Below are 15,488 nucleotides of genomic sequence, written 5' to 3'. Positions count from 1 at the left end.
ATGCTTATGACCTTGTCATCACATTTACTTTTTTTGTCCGGCACCGGGTTCGACTAGTCGGCCCGGGGACTGGCCGCATAGAGTTATATTAAAAGTCCTACCCGCGGTCAGACAAGTAGTGTGCCGGCACCCAAGCCTTCTCTTGCCAAAAGTCACAGTTCGAAGAACCGGCTGTCTGGCTGGCAAGAGTTAAAGGCAGGAAAGGATGCCCACATGAAAAACGGCTAGGGACTAACGGACTAATATAACAAAAGCCGGTTTTTTTCCCAGCACCGACCGACTACCAGAGTAGCCGGCCGGCCGGCTTCCATTCACCTCGCTTCAATCTAAGAAAGCTCGAGTACTTGCCTTCCCAAAAGGGGAAGGCAGCAAAGGAAACAGCCTAAGGATAAAAAGCGTACACGAATGGAAACCAAACACGCACACAATCATATTTACACAAAAGACCTTCAAAAGGCCAGCATTCAACATAGTTCGAATACACCCCTAGTGGGTGGAACTGCGCAAGTTTAATAAAAATTGTTCAAAGGATAAGAAGCAGGAAAAACAAGGACAACAGATTAAGCCAGGGGAGCGACTGGCGAGTCGGGCAGGTCGGTGGAGACGGCAGTGCCCGCTGGAGGAGTGGCCGGCTGACAAACCTCGGCATGATCACCGCCTCCCGCAGAGGGCGCACTAGCACGCGCCTCGTTGCTGGAAGCACGCTCAGGCTGAGGCTGGCTGGCTGCTTCACCAGCCGGCTCAACGTCTTCGCCTTCCTCTCCTTCGTCGTCTTTGCCTTCATCGCTGGAGGCGATCTCCTCTGCCGAGTCCTCACCCACTGCCGGGTCCAGCCCAAACAACTCCTCCGGCTGGGCAACGCCGTCATCATTAATTTCAGGAGCGAAGACGCTGATGTCAGTGCACTCGGCGATCGTCGAAGCGCGTTGAGCGATAACCGACCGCACCTCCTCCATCTCCTCGTCGGCCTCCAACCACCAGGTGCGCAGCTGGTCCAGGTTCAGCCCTGGATACCAGGCCCGGACGAACTCCAGCGCCCGCCCAGCTCCAAGCCGGGCTGGAGCCTCCAGCGATGAAGGCTCCAGCCAGTCGGCAGTCCGACTCAGGGTGCGGGGAATCGTCTCGCCTGGCCAGAGGGCGGCCAACACCTGCGCCCCGGCGCGCTGGAGGCGGCGGAGCATACGGTGAGCCGGCTGCAGCCGGGCTTGGACCGCCAAGAGTTCCTCCTCAAGCGTCCGGCTCGTGTCCGGCGCGATTTCAGCCCCCGCTTGCCGGCGCGCCTCGCGATGGGCCTCGATGGTTTGGGTGGCGAAGACGGAGTAGCCGGGAAAGTAGTCTGCACAGAGAACAAAAAGCAGCGCAAGTCAGAACACAAATCAGGGATCAAGGGGCAAGCAAGGAGTGAAGAAGGCGGCTTAACATCGATCAGATCCTTGATACGACCGAAGCCCTCGCTCAGTGTCTGCTTCGCCTCAGCCCAGCCCGCCGCTTCGGTCTTGAACTCGGCCTTCAGGGCGTCCTTGCTGTCCTGTGCCTTCTTCAGGGCCGCCTTGTGGCTCTCCTCTTGGTCGGCCAACTTCTTGGCCAGGCGGTCACGCTCCAGGACCAAGGCGTTGTACTCGGCTTCCTTGGCGCGAAGGGCGGCATGGGCCCCGCTGAGCTGCCCCCTCAAGTCGGCATTGGCTCCTGCAGTCGGCCTGAATCAATAAGGAAGAAGTCATCGAGAAAGATTCGACCCGGCTGCTCAGCAGTCGGCCTGAATCTCGGGGACTACACCCAGTGGGTGCGCTGACGCGCCCCCACAGGAGATGAATGAAACCAAGCACGCACTCCGGCTGCTGGTCAGGTCTTTGGTTCTCCGGCCCAGCTCCTGAGCCTGGGAGTTGAAGGCAGCAACGCGGAGGTTATGATACTCCTAGAAGATCAGACAGGAGGCGAGAATAAGACAGTTGTCAGGACCTAGTAAGTTCCAAGCCGCCTGCGCAGCAGCCGACTCGGAACTCGGGGACTACACCCAGTGGGTGCGCTGACGCGCCCCCACGAAAGAAATCAAAAAGAGCAAAACAACCAAGGCCAAAAGACTCACCCGGATGATGGCCCGCGTCGCGAGGAACTCTTGGGTGTATCGCTGCAGCGAGGCGGCCTGGGCTTGAAGCCGGTTCCGGACCTCCTGGGCCGTCGCGTTCAGCTCGCCCGTCCCCCCGCTGGGAGTCCACTCGGACGTGCTGGCGCTGGCCGCCTCCAGGGCCTCCGCCGTCTGGCTGTCGCCCGCAGCTCGGTGCGGCTCCGGGGCAATGCCGGCTGCACCTCGAGGCCGTCCCCTGCCTCCGGATCGCCCCCGGCCGGCTGCTTTGGTGCCGCAGCTGATTGGCCGCTTTGGCCCGCTCCAGTCGGCGCCGCCTGCGGCGCCCGCTCCACGAAGATCACGTGGTCCTCCCTCCTCTCCATCACTGGCGGGTCTTGGTTGACCTCCTCTGACGGGGGCACGGGGATGTCGGGGGCCACGACACGGAGGGGAATGATGAGCAGCGGAGGCTGTTTGTGCGAGGCCTCCGCCTCCGTCTCCGCCCGGGCCTTGGCCGCCGTGTCGACTTGCTCCTTCGCCGCCTGGGCGGTCCTTCGCTCCGCCGCCTCCCGCTCCTCCCGTGCCTCCTGTGCGTTCCGCACCGTGGCCTCCCTAAGGTCAGCGCGGGGATCCATGCGGCGGGAGCTTGAAAACCCTCCAGTCGGCCCGACTACGGAGCTGCCAGGACCCCGCTCAAGGGAAAGCGATGCCCTGTCCGACGAGCAAAGAAAGGTTTAGAAGAGCTTCAATCGAAAAGAACAACAAAAAATATATATACACAAGACGTTCGACGACTTACGCCGAGATCGCCTGCGGCTATTTTACCGCCTTGCGGAAGCGGGCCGCCTTCATGGCCGCCTCATCCCGCTTGGTCACCGCCGTAGAAGCCTTGGATTTCTTCGGCCGGCTGCCGAAGAAGGTCGACGCGGCCCGACGCTTCTGCGCGCCGCCACGGGTAGCCGGTGCGACAGACGGGCTCGTGCCTTGATGATCAAGCGCCAGCTGGCGGTGCGGGGCGGCTTCGACCTCGTCATCGTCCGGCCAGTCCTCGAAGCCGGCCCCGAGCCCCGCGCCTCTGGCCTCTTCGCCTTCCCCCACGATGGCGTCTTCCATGGCGGCCGCTCCCAGGTCCGGATCATCAGCGTCGTCCACTGTGCGGTCGGGGAGGAGTTGGCGCTCTACCCCTGCGGCCCCGGCTGTCGGCGGAAGAAGAGGGTTCTGCTAAAGGCAAACCAACTGATCAAAGGTCGGCTATCATGAGGCCGGCTACAAAAAGGAAGAAAAGAAGAACAACTTATGGCAGGCGGAGGGTTGGCGCGAGAATACGGCTCCTTGCCGTATCGCCAGTCCTCGGCGAGCTTGTAGTTGGAGATGTAGTTCACCATGTAAGACACCTCCGCATGAGGCATCTCCCTGGTGCTTAGCCGGCATGGGTCGAAGCGGCCGCTCATCTGGCAAATCATGTGAGGCTGGCCTTGGAGCGGAAGTACCCGGCGCTCCACGAAGGCGGCCACCAAGTCAGCTCCAGTCAGGCCCTCCGACTGGATCATCACCCGGAGCCGGGAGATGGCTACGTTCCCGGCCTGAGACAGCGACCTGGCCTGGTAGCTCCATGAAGGTTGCCTCCCAGCCGGCGGGCCGGCTACGTAAGCCGGCAGGTTGACGTAGTCGCCTTGCGGGGCGACGTTCCTCACTTAAAAGTAGGACTTCTGCCAGAGCTTCACCGACTGGATCAGCGGGATGGGCGGGAACGGATTGTTCTCACTCGCCCGCCTCATGGCAATGAAGGCTCCGCAGGGGGCGGGCACGCCCGCGACGACGGTGCCGAGATTGCTCTGGAAGAATTCCCCCCAGAGCTCGAGCGTGGGGAGAACCCCAAGAAAGCCCTCGCACAGGGTGACGAAAGGCGACAGCAGCATCACCGCGTTGGGCGTGAGGTGATGTGGCTAGAGGTGGTAGAATTCAAGGAAGGCTCGAAGGAATCCGCTCGCCGGGAGGCCGAAGCTGCGCAGGCAGTGCGAGCGGAAGATCACCCGCTCACCCTCCTCCGATGCCGGTGAAATCTCCCTCGCCGGCGCTTGACGAACCCGCACGAAGTTCTCGACCGGCAGGCACCGCGTCCGGCGGAGGAATTCGATGTGGTCCTCGTGGACGTTGGAGCCATCCCACGAGCTCGACAGCACCATGGGAGTGACGCGGCGAGGAGCAAGACGATGCGACGGCGGAGACGTGCCCGACCCCGCTACGGCGGGACCGAGGGAGCCGAGAGGTCCGGCGGCGGAACGGTACGGCAATAGGTTGCTGCGGCGGCGGAAGGAAGAAGAAGGAAGGCGAGAAGGGGCGGAGCGAGGGAGAGCGTGCGAGCCTTTGCCGCTCCCCCTCCTCCCCCTACTTATAGACCCGCGCAGCGGAGCCGAGGAGGCGTGGCGTGGGGGAACATGGGGATCAACTGCGCCCACTCCCCCATGTCCCACGATTACTGCGCCCTGATGGCATAATAAAACCACCGCGGGAAGGCGAGCGGTCCGTGTGGGCCGCAGGAGATCCGCGCTCGGGCCGAGGCCTGGGAGTGGCAGGCCCGGGCCTGCGGCGGCGTCCCGTCGCGCGCGTGTGTTGGCAGGATTTCCTTGCCACGTGGCCCATGTGAAGGCGCACGGTCAGTTCGCAGGCTGACCCGCGTTCCCGCCTACGAGGAACGGGGCTTTCCGAAGGCGGCGCGCACAAGCAAAGCCGGCCCCTCAGGATAGGAAGCTGACCAAGCTTCTTGTCCCTTTGTCAGCCTCGAAGCTCGATCAGCTTCGGGGACTACTGTCGGAGTAAATGACCACGGGTAGCCTAGCCGGCTCCCCCTGGCCCCTCTGAAAAAATTACGAGCCGATCCGGCCCTCAAGAATCCAAGACGTGGGGCCGCCTTCCCCTTGCCGGCTGTCTCCCATGCCGGCTATCGGAAGGCGACCTGACTTTAGCCCTCATGAAGAAAGCCGCGGGAGGGCCGGCTCCGAGAAACCGGCCGCGAGAAGGCCGACTCCAAGAAGCCGGCTCCCACAAAGCGGTCAAGATCGTACCCTCGAAGTCTGCATCCACATAACGGCGATGTGACGGGGCGTGGCTATAGTAAAGCCTGCCACCCCCGAATCTCGGAGCACGCCTGGCACAGTGCGCCGTATAGGTGACCATGACCCGTCCAGCGCGGCACTGTTGCCACGTTGACCCTGATGTCATCCATGACGGGCTGCCAATGTGGCCCACGGGCAGTGGGCCCCTTCAGGCAGAGAGACACCCGAAGGCGGCCAGGCCTCCCCCAGTTGGCCCACGACAAAGCCGGCTCTCCACAGCCGGCTTGCCACCTCCCTCGAAGGAGACGCCCCATTAAGGAGACAAGACGCGGTGAGGCTACAACGATCACCCGCCGGATGGCGGCACTGTAGCCACGCCCACCTCGGCGAAGCCCTCGTCACCAGGATTGAGCAATAGTAACCAGCCACCGACAAGGCCCTAGATGGTGGGGCCTGCCTGTCGACCAAGGAGCCGGCAGCCGGCGGGACCCAGCAGCCGGCACAGAAGCCGGCGAGTGTAGACACGGACGGTTGGGCCCCACGCCCAGACGGATTACCATTGTACCCCCGGGGGGTAGGCCTATATAAACCCCCCAGGACACCCATGCAAAGGATGGATCCAAGCTAGTTCTAGACACCACATAGAGAGGGGAGGAGGGCTAGCCGTGCTCTACTTCTTCTCCTCACAAAACAGCTCAAGGAGCATCGTGTAGCTACTTGTTCATCTAGCGATCATGCGGAGACCCCGCAGTGCAGCAGTAGGGGTGTTATCTCCACGGAGAGCCCCGAAGCTGGGTAAGATTCACCGGCGTGCATGTCTTCGCCTCATCCCGCTTCCAGGCACCAGCGACGTCTTACTAGCTCCCACAATGATAAGCCACCCGTTGGCATATGTCGCACCTACCACCCGATAGATAATGTGCACCTCCATGGCCGCCCGTGTGCGACTATGCTAACGAGGGTGTGCTACTTCGTGGTCGTGTGTGCGACCATGCAGACGAGTGTGCAACTCTACGACGGCGCATGAGCTGCTACCCCGACGAGTGTGTGCAGCTTGGCGGTCGTGCGTGAGCTACTACATCGATGAGAGTGTGTAGCTTCGTGGTCCTGTGTGTGAAACTATGCCACCACGTGTGTGCAACTCCCACCGTCGTGCTTGAGCTACTATGTCGATGAAAGTGTTTGACCGATGCGGCTAGAAGCTACGTCGGTATTTCCCCAAAGAGGAAGGGATGATGCAGCACAACTATAGTAGGTATTTCCCTCATTTATGAAACCAAGGTATCAATCCAATAGGAGGACCAAGCCAGGCTATGTAAATGGTACCTGCACACAAAGAACTGAAAGTGCTAGTTATCGACTAGAGGGGGGTGAATAGGCGATTTTTATGGAAGTCTTCAAACCAGAAGGTTTTTGAAGACAAACAGTTGAAATGAACCTATATGATATGCAGCGGAAGATGAACTACACTAGACAAGCCATAGCCAGTAAGCAGTATAGTGAAAGTACGAAGACAAATAGCAGCTTGGTAGTGTGGATCAGAATGGAAGACATTATGAAGCCAAACAGTTAATAGTCTTCACACAGTGAAGTCAAACAGACCAGGCAGGCAAGTAATGACTTCATGAAGACGAATTGAAATGTACAGTAAGTAGGGGATAGAACCAGTTGCTTGGTTAAGACAAGGATTTGGTAGACTAGTCCAGTTGCTGTGACAACTGTACTTCTGGTTAGGGATGCTAAGATTGAACTTAGAAGAACGTGTCTTCACCTTATTCCCCTTGAGATAAGGACACCTAGTCCTCGCCCAATCACTCTGGTAAGTGTTCAAGGTAGACTTCCAAACCTTCACAGACACATTCACTAGCGATCCAGAATGACTCTTGGATCCTCAGAACGTGACGCCTAACCGGCTGGAGGATGCACAGTCCTCAAGTGTAACAAGTCTTCAGGTCACGAGATAGAAATACTTCAGTAATGCCTAACACACTTTGGCTCTGGGTGTTTTGGGCTATGTCCTTGCAAGGATCTCTCTCTCAAAGACTTCGGAGGTGGGTTGCTCTCAAACGACAAATGCCGTGCACTTACTCTGAGCAGCCACCAAATTATGGTGTACGGGGTGGGCTATTTATAGCCTAGAGGCAACCCAACATGATATGTCTGAAATGACCCTAGGTCACTAAGGAACCAACACACGTGTCCAATGGGTGGATTTCAAACACACGCGGAAGCTTGGCTTGGGCTACAAGCAAAGCTGACTCATCCAACTCTGGATAAGATTTTCTCTCATTGTCTTTGCTCGAAGACATGGGATTTTGGCTGAGCATCACTTTAGTCATCTGAATTTGTTCACTTGGACCCCACTTAACAGTAAGGTGGTTCCTATGACTCAAGAAAGAAGAAAATGAAACTACAAAATAAACTATGTCTTCGCACTCCATAGTCTTCAGGTGAATGTCTTCACTCATTATCTTCATCGTGAATGTCTTCACGAAACACCATTGTCTTCAATGTCTTCATACATTTTTAGGGGTCATCTCTGGTAGGTAAACCAAATCAATGAGGGACTATTACCTGTCTTATCGTGCAATTCTCACGAACACATTAGTCCCTCAACCATGTTTGTCGACAATACTCCAAAACCAACTAGGGGTGGCACTAGATGCACTTACAATCTCCCCCTTTTGGTGATTGATGACAAACTGGTTGAAGTTTTCAACGGGGATAAAAGTATGTGAAAGTTAAAGTACATGCATTGTCTTCATAGGTTGAAAAAGGCTCCCCCTAAATATGTGCATAGAAATGTTTTGCTTGTGACTGCAAATGCACATCGCAAGGTTTACTTTGTGGAGATCATTTTCAACACATGAAGACAATTCATCATGCATACATAAGAGTAATGAAGATAATGAAATGCATAATGAGAAATGGTCATCTGCAGAATGACTTCATGCGGAATTTATCATCGCATCATAAGGTAGCAGCAAAAGTGGCAGATGACCATCAAGTTTAAGTGTTACATCTCAAAAAGCCAAATAGTTCAAGAACGAGAGTTGTAAAAACTTAGGCAATAATAAGCACCCGACCCATATGGACCCGCTTGAAGGCTATCAACTCATATGCTTCCCCCCTTTGTCGGTAAGGACCAAAAAGGTTTGAAGACATATAGTGTCTACTCGCTCTCAGGTGGTGAAGATGATGGAGCAGCTGGGTCGATGTTGGTGTTGGGCGGTGCAAACGGGTCTGGTGCAGAATCGTGATGCAGTGAAGCCATCGCAGGTGAAGTGGCGTCGTCCTCTTCCTCTATGACTTGAGCAACCACCGTGGGAGCCAAAGATGAATAGTCTGAATCTTCAATAGAGGGAGTTGGATGCCAACGTGCCGATTGTGGAGGCCTAGAGTCAAACTTGAATCGTTCTGTGAAGCCATCTTCGTGAAGATCATCTTCAGAATAGAGCATTGTGAGGTCCTTCTAGGACCGCCGACAGGCTTCATGTGCAACAAATGAATTCTTGGTAGCCAGATTGCGAATGTGATTGACGTCAATGAGCAGACTGTGCATCTATTGCTTCAGCTAATCATGATGCCTATCCTGCTTCTAGTGAAGTGATACATGTCTTCCGATCCTCAGAATATGTTATATGGTGCGGGGCAGGTACTCGAGGTCTTTGACAAAGAACTCCTTGGGATATTCAGCATCCATAGGCAATGGCTTCATCATACTGAGCATCTGACTCATATTGGGCTCAGGCTTCTGAAAAATACTCTACAGTTCATTTTCATTATGGACATCTCCAATCATCCACTCAAGGATCCATGTCTTCGGATCCCTGTTGTAGCCTTGATATGTCAATTTTGCATTATGTTTACCTACTATTATTTACAATGTTTTTACGCATAATAATGCTTTGGAGTAATTCTAATGCCTTTTCTCTCATAATATGCAAGGTTCACACAAAGAGGGAGAATTCCGGTAGCTGGAAATATGGACCTGGAAAAGCTACATCAGGCCACCTATTCTGCATAACTCCAAATGGGTTGAAACTTCATGAGGAATTTTTATGCAATAAATAAGAAATACTGGAGCAAATAACTACAAGAGGGGGCCACCTGGTGAGCACAAGACACCAGGGCTCAGGATATCATCAACATCATCATAGATATGAGCGCCCTAGTGGGTTGTGCTCAGCCCAGCCCACCTCCAGTGCCCCGCTTCTGGTATATAATTCATTTTGACCTAGAAAAAAAATAAGGAGAGGACTTTTAGGATGGAGCGTCACCGTCTTGAGGCGGAACTTGGGCAGGAGCACTTTTTCCCTCTAGTGGGAACTTCCCTCCCGGAGGGGGAAATCATTGTCATCATCATCACCAACAACTCTCCCATCTTGGGGAGGGCAATATCCATCAACATCTTCACCAGCACCATCTCCTCTCAAATCCTAGTTCATCTCTTATGTTCAATCTTGGTACCGTAACTATAGATTGGTGCTTGTGGGTGACTAGTAGTGTTGATTACATCTTGTAGTTGATTACTATGTGGTATATTTGGTGGAAGATTATATGTTTAGATACAATATGCTATTTAATACCCATCTCATCCCGAGCATGATTGTTATTGTGAGTACTCACTTTTGTTCTTGAGGTCATGGGAGAAATATTGTTGCAAGTAATCATGTGAACTTGATATGTGTTTGATATTTTAATAGTATGTATGTTGTGATTCCCTTAGTGGTGCATGTGAACGTCGACTACATGACACTTCACCATATTTGGCCCTAAGGGAATGCATTGTGGTGTAGTTATTAGATGATGGGTTGCGAGAGTGACAGAATCTTAAACCCTAGTTTATGTGCTATTCCGTCACGGACCGGTTGGATCCAAAAGTTTAATGCTATGGTTAGAATTTATTCTTAATACTTTTTGAAGGAAATATTCCATAGAGGCAATAATAAAGTTGTTATTTAAATTTCCTTATATCATGATAAATGTTTATTATTCGTGCTAGAATTGTATTAACCAGAAACTTAGTACATGTGTGAATACATAGACAAAACTGAGTGTCCCTAGTATGCCTCTACTTGACTATCTCATTAATCAAAGATGGTTACATTTCTTGACCATAGACATGTGTTGTCATTTGATGAACGGGATCACATAATTAGAGAATGATGTGATGGACAAGACCCATCTGTTAGCTTAGCATAAGGATCGTTAAGTTTTATTGCTATTGCTTTCTTCATGACTTATACATATTCCTCTGACTATGAGAATATGCAACTCCCGAATACCGGAGGAACACCTTGTGTGCTATCAAATGTCGCAACGTAACCGGGTGATTATAAAGATGCTCTATAGGTGTCTCGGTGTTTGTTGGGTTGGCATAGATCAAGATTAGGATTTGTCACTCCGAGTATCGAAGAGGTATCTCTGGGCCCTCTCGGTAATGCACATCACTATAAGCCTTGCAAGCATTGTGACTAATGAGTTAGTTGCGGGATGATGCATTATGGAACGAGTAAAGAGACTTGCCGATAACAAGATTAAACTAGTTATGATGATACCAACGGTCGAATCCCGGGCAACTAACTTACCGATGACAAAGGGAATGACATATGTTGTTATTATGGTTTGACCGATAAAGATCTTCGTAGAATATGTAGGAACCAATATGAGCATCCAGGTTCTGCTATTGGTTGTTGACCGGAGATATGTCTCGGTCATGTCTACATAGTTCTTGAACCCATAGGGTCCGCATGCTTAACATTTGATGACGATTTGTATTATGAGTTATGTGTTTTGGTGACTGAAGATTGTTCGGAGTCCCGAATGAGATCACAGACATGACGAGGAGTCTCAAAATGGTCGAGAGGTAAAGATTGATATATTGGAAGATGGTATTCGGACACCGGAATGGTTTTGAGTGGTTCAGATATTTTTCCGGAATATCGAGGGGTTACCGGGCCCCTCGGGGGAAGTCATGGGCCTCATGGGCCACGGGAGAGAGAGGGGACAACCCACAAGGGGTGGCCGCACCCCCCCATGCGAGTCTGAATTGGACTAGGGGAGGGGGCGGTGCCCCGTTTCTCTCTCCTACTCCCTCTCCATTTCCCCCTTTCCCACTATCACAGCCTGATTTTTGGCCCTTCCTTTTTCTTTTGATTTTCTGTGGGTTTTGCTTGAATTTTCTTTTTTCGTGGCTATGTGGTCTGGAAACTGAAGAAGATGACCTCTTCTTTCTTTCCAGAGTGGCTTGTCCTCCCCAAACCCTTCCCAAAATCTTGCCCTTTCAATCTTGGACCAAACCCAATATTCTTCTTCTAGGGAATATTCCTTTTTCTATTAAAGGAATAATCCTTTTACCCTAGGTTGTGAAGCAACCTATATTTCCATCACTCCTAAAATTCCCAAATAATTCTCATAAATTGTTTGGGTCATATATTCCTCAAATATGGCAAAACTTTTCATTGCCATGTTCAAAATATTCCACCAATAATTCCTTTCCTATTCTGTCCTGAATGGTAGTTTGTGAAGAAAGTGCCATTTACCTTTGCCCAATTGACCCCAAACTTTTTGGACACCTTTTCATGTCCAAATAATTGCCTCATGCCAAAATGCAACTTAATTCGCCTAGCAAATATTCCTGAGCAATTTTTCAAATTTCCTATCTAAGGGAATTGGTTGTGGAGGAAGTGCTAGCTAGGTTAACCCAATTGAGTTGAAAGTTTGCATGATCCTTCATAGAATCAAATCAAAGCTCTCCTCAAGATTTGATCTCATGCAATGCATCCATGTGAGGTGAGCATCAAATCTTTATTTCTGTCAAAATTTTCAGCTAGTGAAGCAAGTATATTTTATATTGCTCCATTATGGCTGAAAATTTTCCTAGGCCTTATCCTACCAATTTAACCTATCTCCACAAAATTTGGGCTCAATTTTTCCAGCCATTTTCTTTCAGGATTTTTCCTAAGTTTGTGTCTAGAGAGGTGCTGTATGAAGAAAGTACCATTTTGGCTTGGCCAAATGGCATGAAATTTTTATGGCACTCTCATATTCCCAAATCATCCTGCCATGACTCATTTTCAGCTCAAGTGGCTTCTTCGTGTGAGTGCACCTTCTTATTTCCCAAATCTGGTCAGTATGGCACTTTCTACAGCAAGTGCTACCTAAACTCCTCCTCTTGAGCTTAAACCATGCCATATTAGTCACCTTAGTGAGTGATCAACCCCAGACAAAGCTCAGCCGTGAATGCCAAGCATGTGAGTCATAGCAAACAACAAACACCTTGCCGTGTGACTCAAACACTTCAAGCCATATTCACCAATTAAGCCCCTGTGCTCGTTTCTTTCCCTCTTGGCTTTCTCCTTGCTGTGACCTATCATGCAGGCATGGTCGGCTGACCCGGGTGCAACCTCTTGCGCTAGCTCGCGCGGTGACCACCGCCCTGGCATGCCGTGGACATGAGCTGAGCGTCGTTTGCTTCGGGTCCCTCCTCCTCTCGTCATCTTCGCGCGCGTGAGCGTGTCTGAGGGAGTCCTGGAATAAGGGGTCCTCGGGCATCCGGCCTGTTGGCCATGGGCCGGACTGATGCATTGTGAAGATACGAAGACCGAAGACTGTACCCATGTCCGGATAGCACTCACCTTGGTATGGAAGGCAAGCTTGGCGACGGAATATGTAGATTCCCTTCTTTGTAACCGTCCTTGTCTAACCCTAGATCCTCCCGGTGTCAATATAAACCGGAGGACTTAGTCCGGAGGGGACATACTCATTACCGTAGTCATATAGGCTAGACTTCTAGGGTTTAGCCATTACGATCTCGTGGTAGATCAACTCTTGTAATACTCATATTCGTCAAGATCAATCAAGCAGGAAGTAGGGTATTACCTCCATAGAGAGGGCCGAACCTAGGTAAAACATCGTGTCCCCTGTCTCCTGTTACCATCGACCTTAGATGCATAGTTTGGGACCCCCTACCTGAGATCCGCCAGTTTTGACACCGACATTGGTGCTTTCATTGAGAATTCCTATGTGCTATGGCTAAAAGGTTTTGATGGCCCCTTCAATCATCGATAATGACGCTGTCCAAGGAGAAACTTTCCTCCCAGGACAAATCTTCTTGTTCGGCACTTCGCACTGCGGGCCAACTCGTTTGGCCATATGGAGCAGATTGAAAGCTACGACCCTGGACATCAGGTCAGATTCGGAAGCTTGAACTATGTTGAGGACATCCATGGGAACTTGATCTTTGCCGGATTCAAGACCGCAGTAGCCGCTCTTGGTCACCCCAATGATCATGACCTAAATCTGTCATCAGGCCGCGTCTAGGAGATTGCTCTTGTAACCGCTCTGGCCTTAGATCCGGAGCAAGCTGCGCCATCCAAGGACGGGAGGATCAACCCCACCACGGAGGCCACAGATTCCACGGCTTGGAGCCGCACATAGACTTAACCTCTCACGACGTCTTTGTCACCGGAACTCCGGACTCGTCCCCGGCCGTAAGTTCCAAACCACGTGAGCCTACGGATGTCGAACTTGATCGTTTATCGATCTTCGAATTCAGCCCCGTAGACATCTTCTAGCACTCGTCTTTGGGCGATGTGCTAAACTCATTAAAAAAACATGTCCTTGGCAGAGGACTCACAGCCAAACTGTATCTGGTTTGAGCTAGGGGCTGATGGTCCAAGGATAGTCCGCGCAGTCGTGCGACAGGAGGTCCAAAATAAACTTTTTCTAGACCGCACTCTTTTTAGAGCCTGCAACATGCATTTTTCCTCCGCCTTCGACCCAGGGCATCTCAAATAGCCGGGGTTGTGGCCTTTATATATATCAAGTAATCATTGGCATATCACTCAGGTCCCAGTAAACATTATCCGAATTAATCATCCGCATCTTTCCGAAAATGAATACGCCTCCTATGGTTGTTTCACAGATATAGCCCGGCTTAACTTGCCAGGGGCTCGGTAGGGGAACAAATGAGTTGCCAACAAAGTCCGAACATCTTTTACAGCATACTTCGGCGGCGCGAGTTTGGCCTTATATGCATCATCTCCGAATCATGTCTTGGGTCAATAGTTGGGTTGTCCAGCTCTAGTGCTTGCTATCCTACGTTCCGCTCTATCGGCTAGGGTAGTAATGGGACAACTACTGTGATTGTGCTTCCGGTTCACCTGGTTTAGCACCTCAGTAGAGAAAGCCGAAAACTGACTGTCATGATGCGACGAGAGCTGGTCAACCACTCGATGACTTATCGGAATCTTTAGTGATTCCTCCATGTCACACGAAGGAACTCTTTCCGGTCAAATATGTAAACGCATCGTATGAATAAGCCGCATACATACCAGGGGCTATGTCATAGACCCACCATAAGACTCATATGGCTAAGTGAAAGTGTTAACGCCCTATAGTATGCTTGCCTGGTTCGCTGCATTGACACCTCCTTCATGGACCAAGACGTTGGGTCAAGAGTGATCAAATGCTTTTCCGAACGCCCCCGTACTTCCCACGAGGGGCCTGAAGCCAACAACTAGAAAACTTTCAGATTATATTAAAACAGCCGCACAGGAGGAACACAAGCTTTCGAGCAAAATATAAAAATAGATTAACTATAAAATTGTCTTTTACAATTTTCATACACCTCACTCGAACATTATGTCTTTCGAGCACTGACCGTCTATCAAGCGGGCGGCCACTAGGATGTCTTCAAAATAATGCTTCGGTTTGTAACAATCCTTGCCCTTGGGTGGACACTTCACCGCAACATTGATGGCCTTCATCTTCCCCTAGAATGTCTTGACTCGGGCAAAGGCCATCCATGCACCCTCGATGCACACCGACTGCTTCACAGCGTCGATACGTGGCACCGCATCAACAAGCCGCTGCACCAAGCCAAAGTAACTATTCGGAACAGGCTCAGTTGGCCACAACCGGATTATGATGTTCTTCATGGCGGCACCGGATATCCTATGAAGCTCGGCCCATTGGGACATCTGTTCATTCAGCAACAGAGGGCGCTTCGACGCGCCTAATTGTGACCAGAAAAACTTCTCTGTTGTGATGCGGAGCATCCCAAGATCATCCCCATGGATGCACCTACACCTCCAATGACACAACTTGGACCAATGACACGAGCCCGAGCCAAAGCTATCGAAGATAAGGTGAACTCACTCCTCTCCGAACTTCCACTTTCTATGCATGAGACATGGCTACTACCTAAGTCCGAGGTGTTGTGCATGATTAGGCACCAAGAGGGACCTCCCGAAGATGCGCATGAAGATGTACAAGTCCCCAAGTCCACGGATGAGGAGAACCAACGGAAGGAGCCAAGAGCATCTCCCAGGCCCCGGACATCCGGCCAAGTCCCCGGACGT

This window comes from Triticum dicoccoides, chromosome 6A (assembly GCF_002162155.2).
Source record: "Triticum dicoccoides isolate Atlit2015 ecotype Zavitan chromosome 6A, WEW_v2.0, whole genome shotgun sequence".
In the NCBI taxonomy this organism is placed as follows: domain Eukaryota; kingdom Viridiplantae; phylum Streptophyta; class Magnoliopsida; order Poales; family Poaceae; genus Triticum; species Triticum dicoccoides.
Note: the sequence above shows the minus strand (reverse complement) of the source record.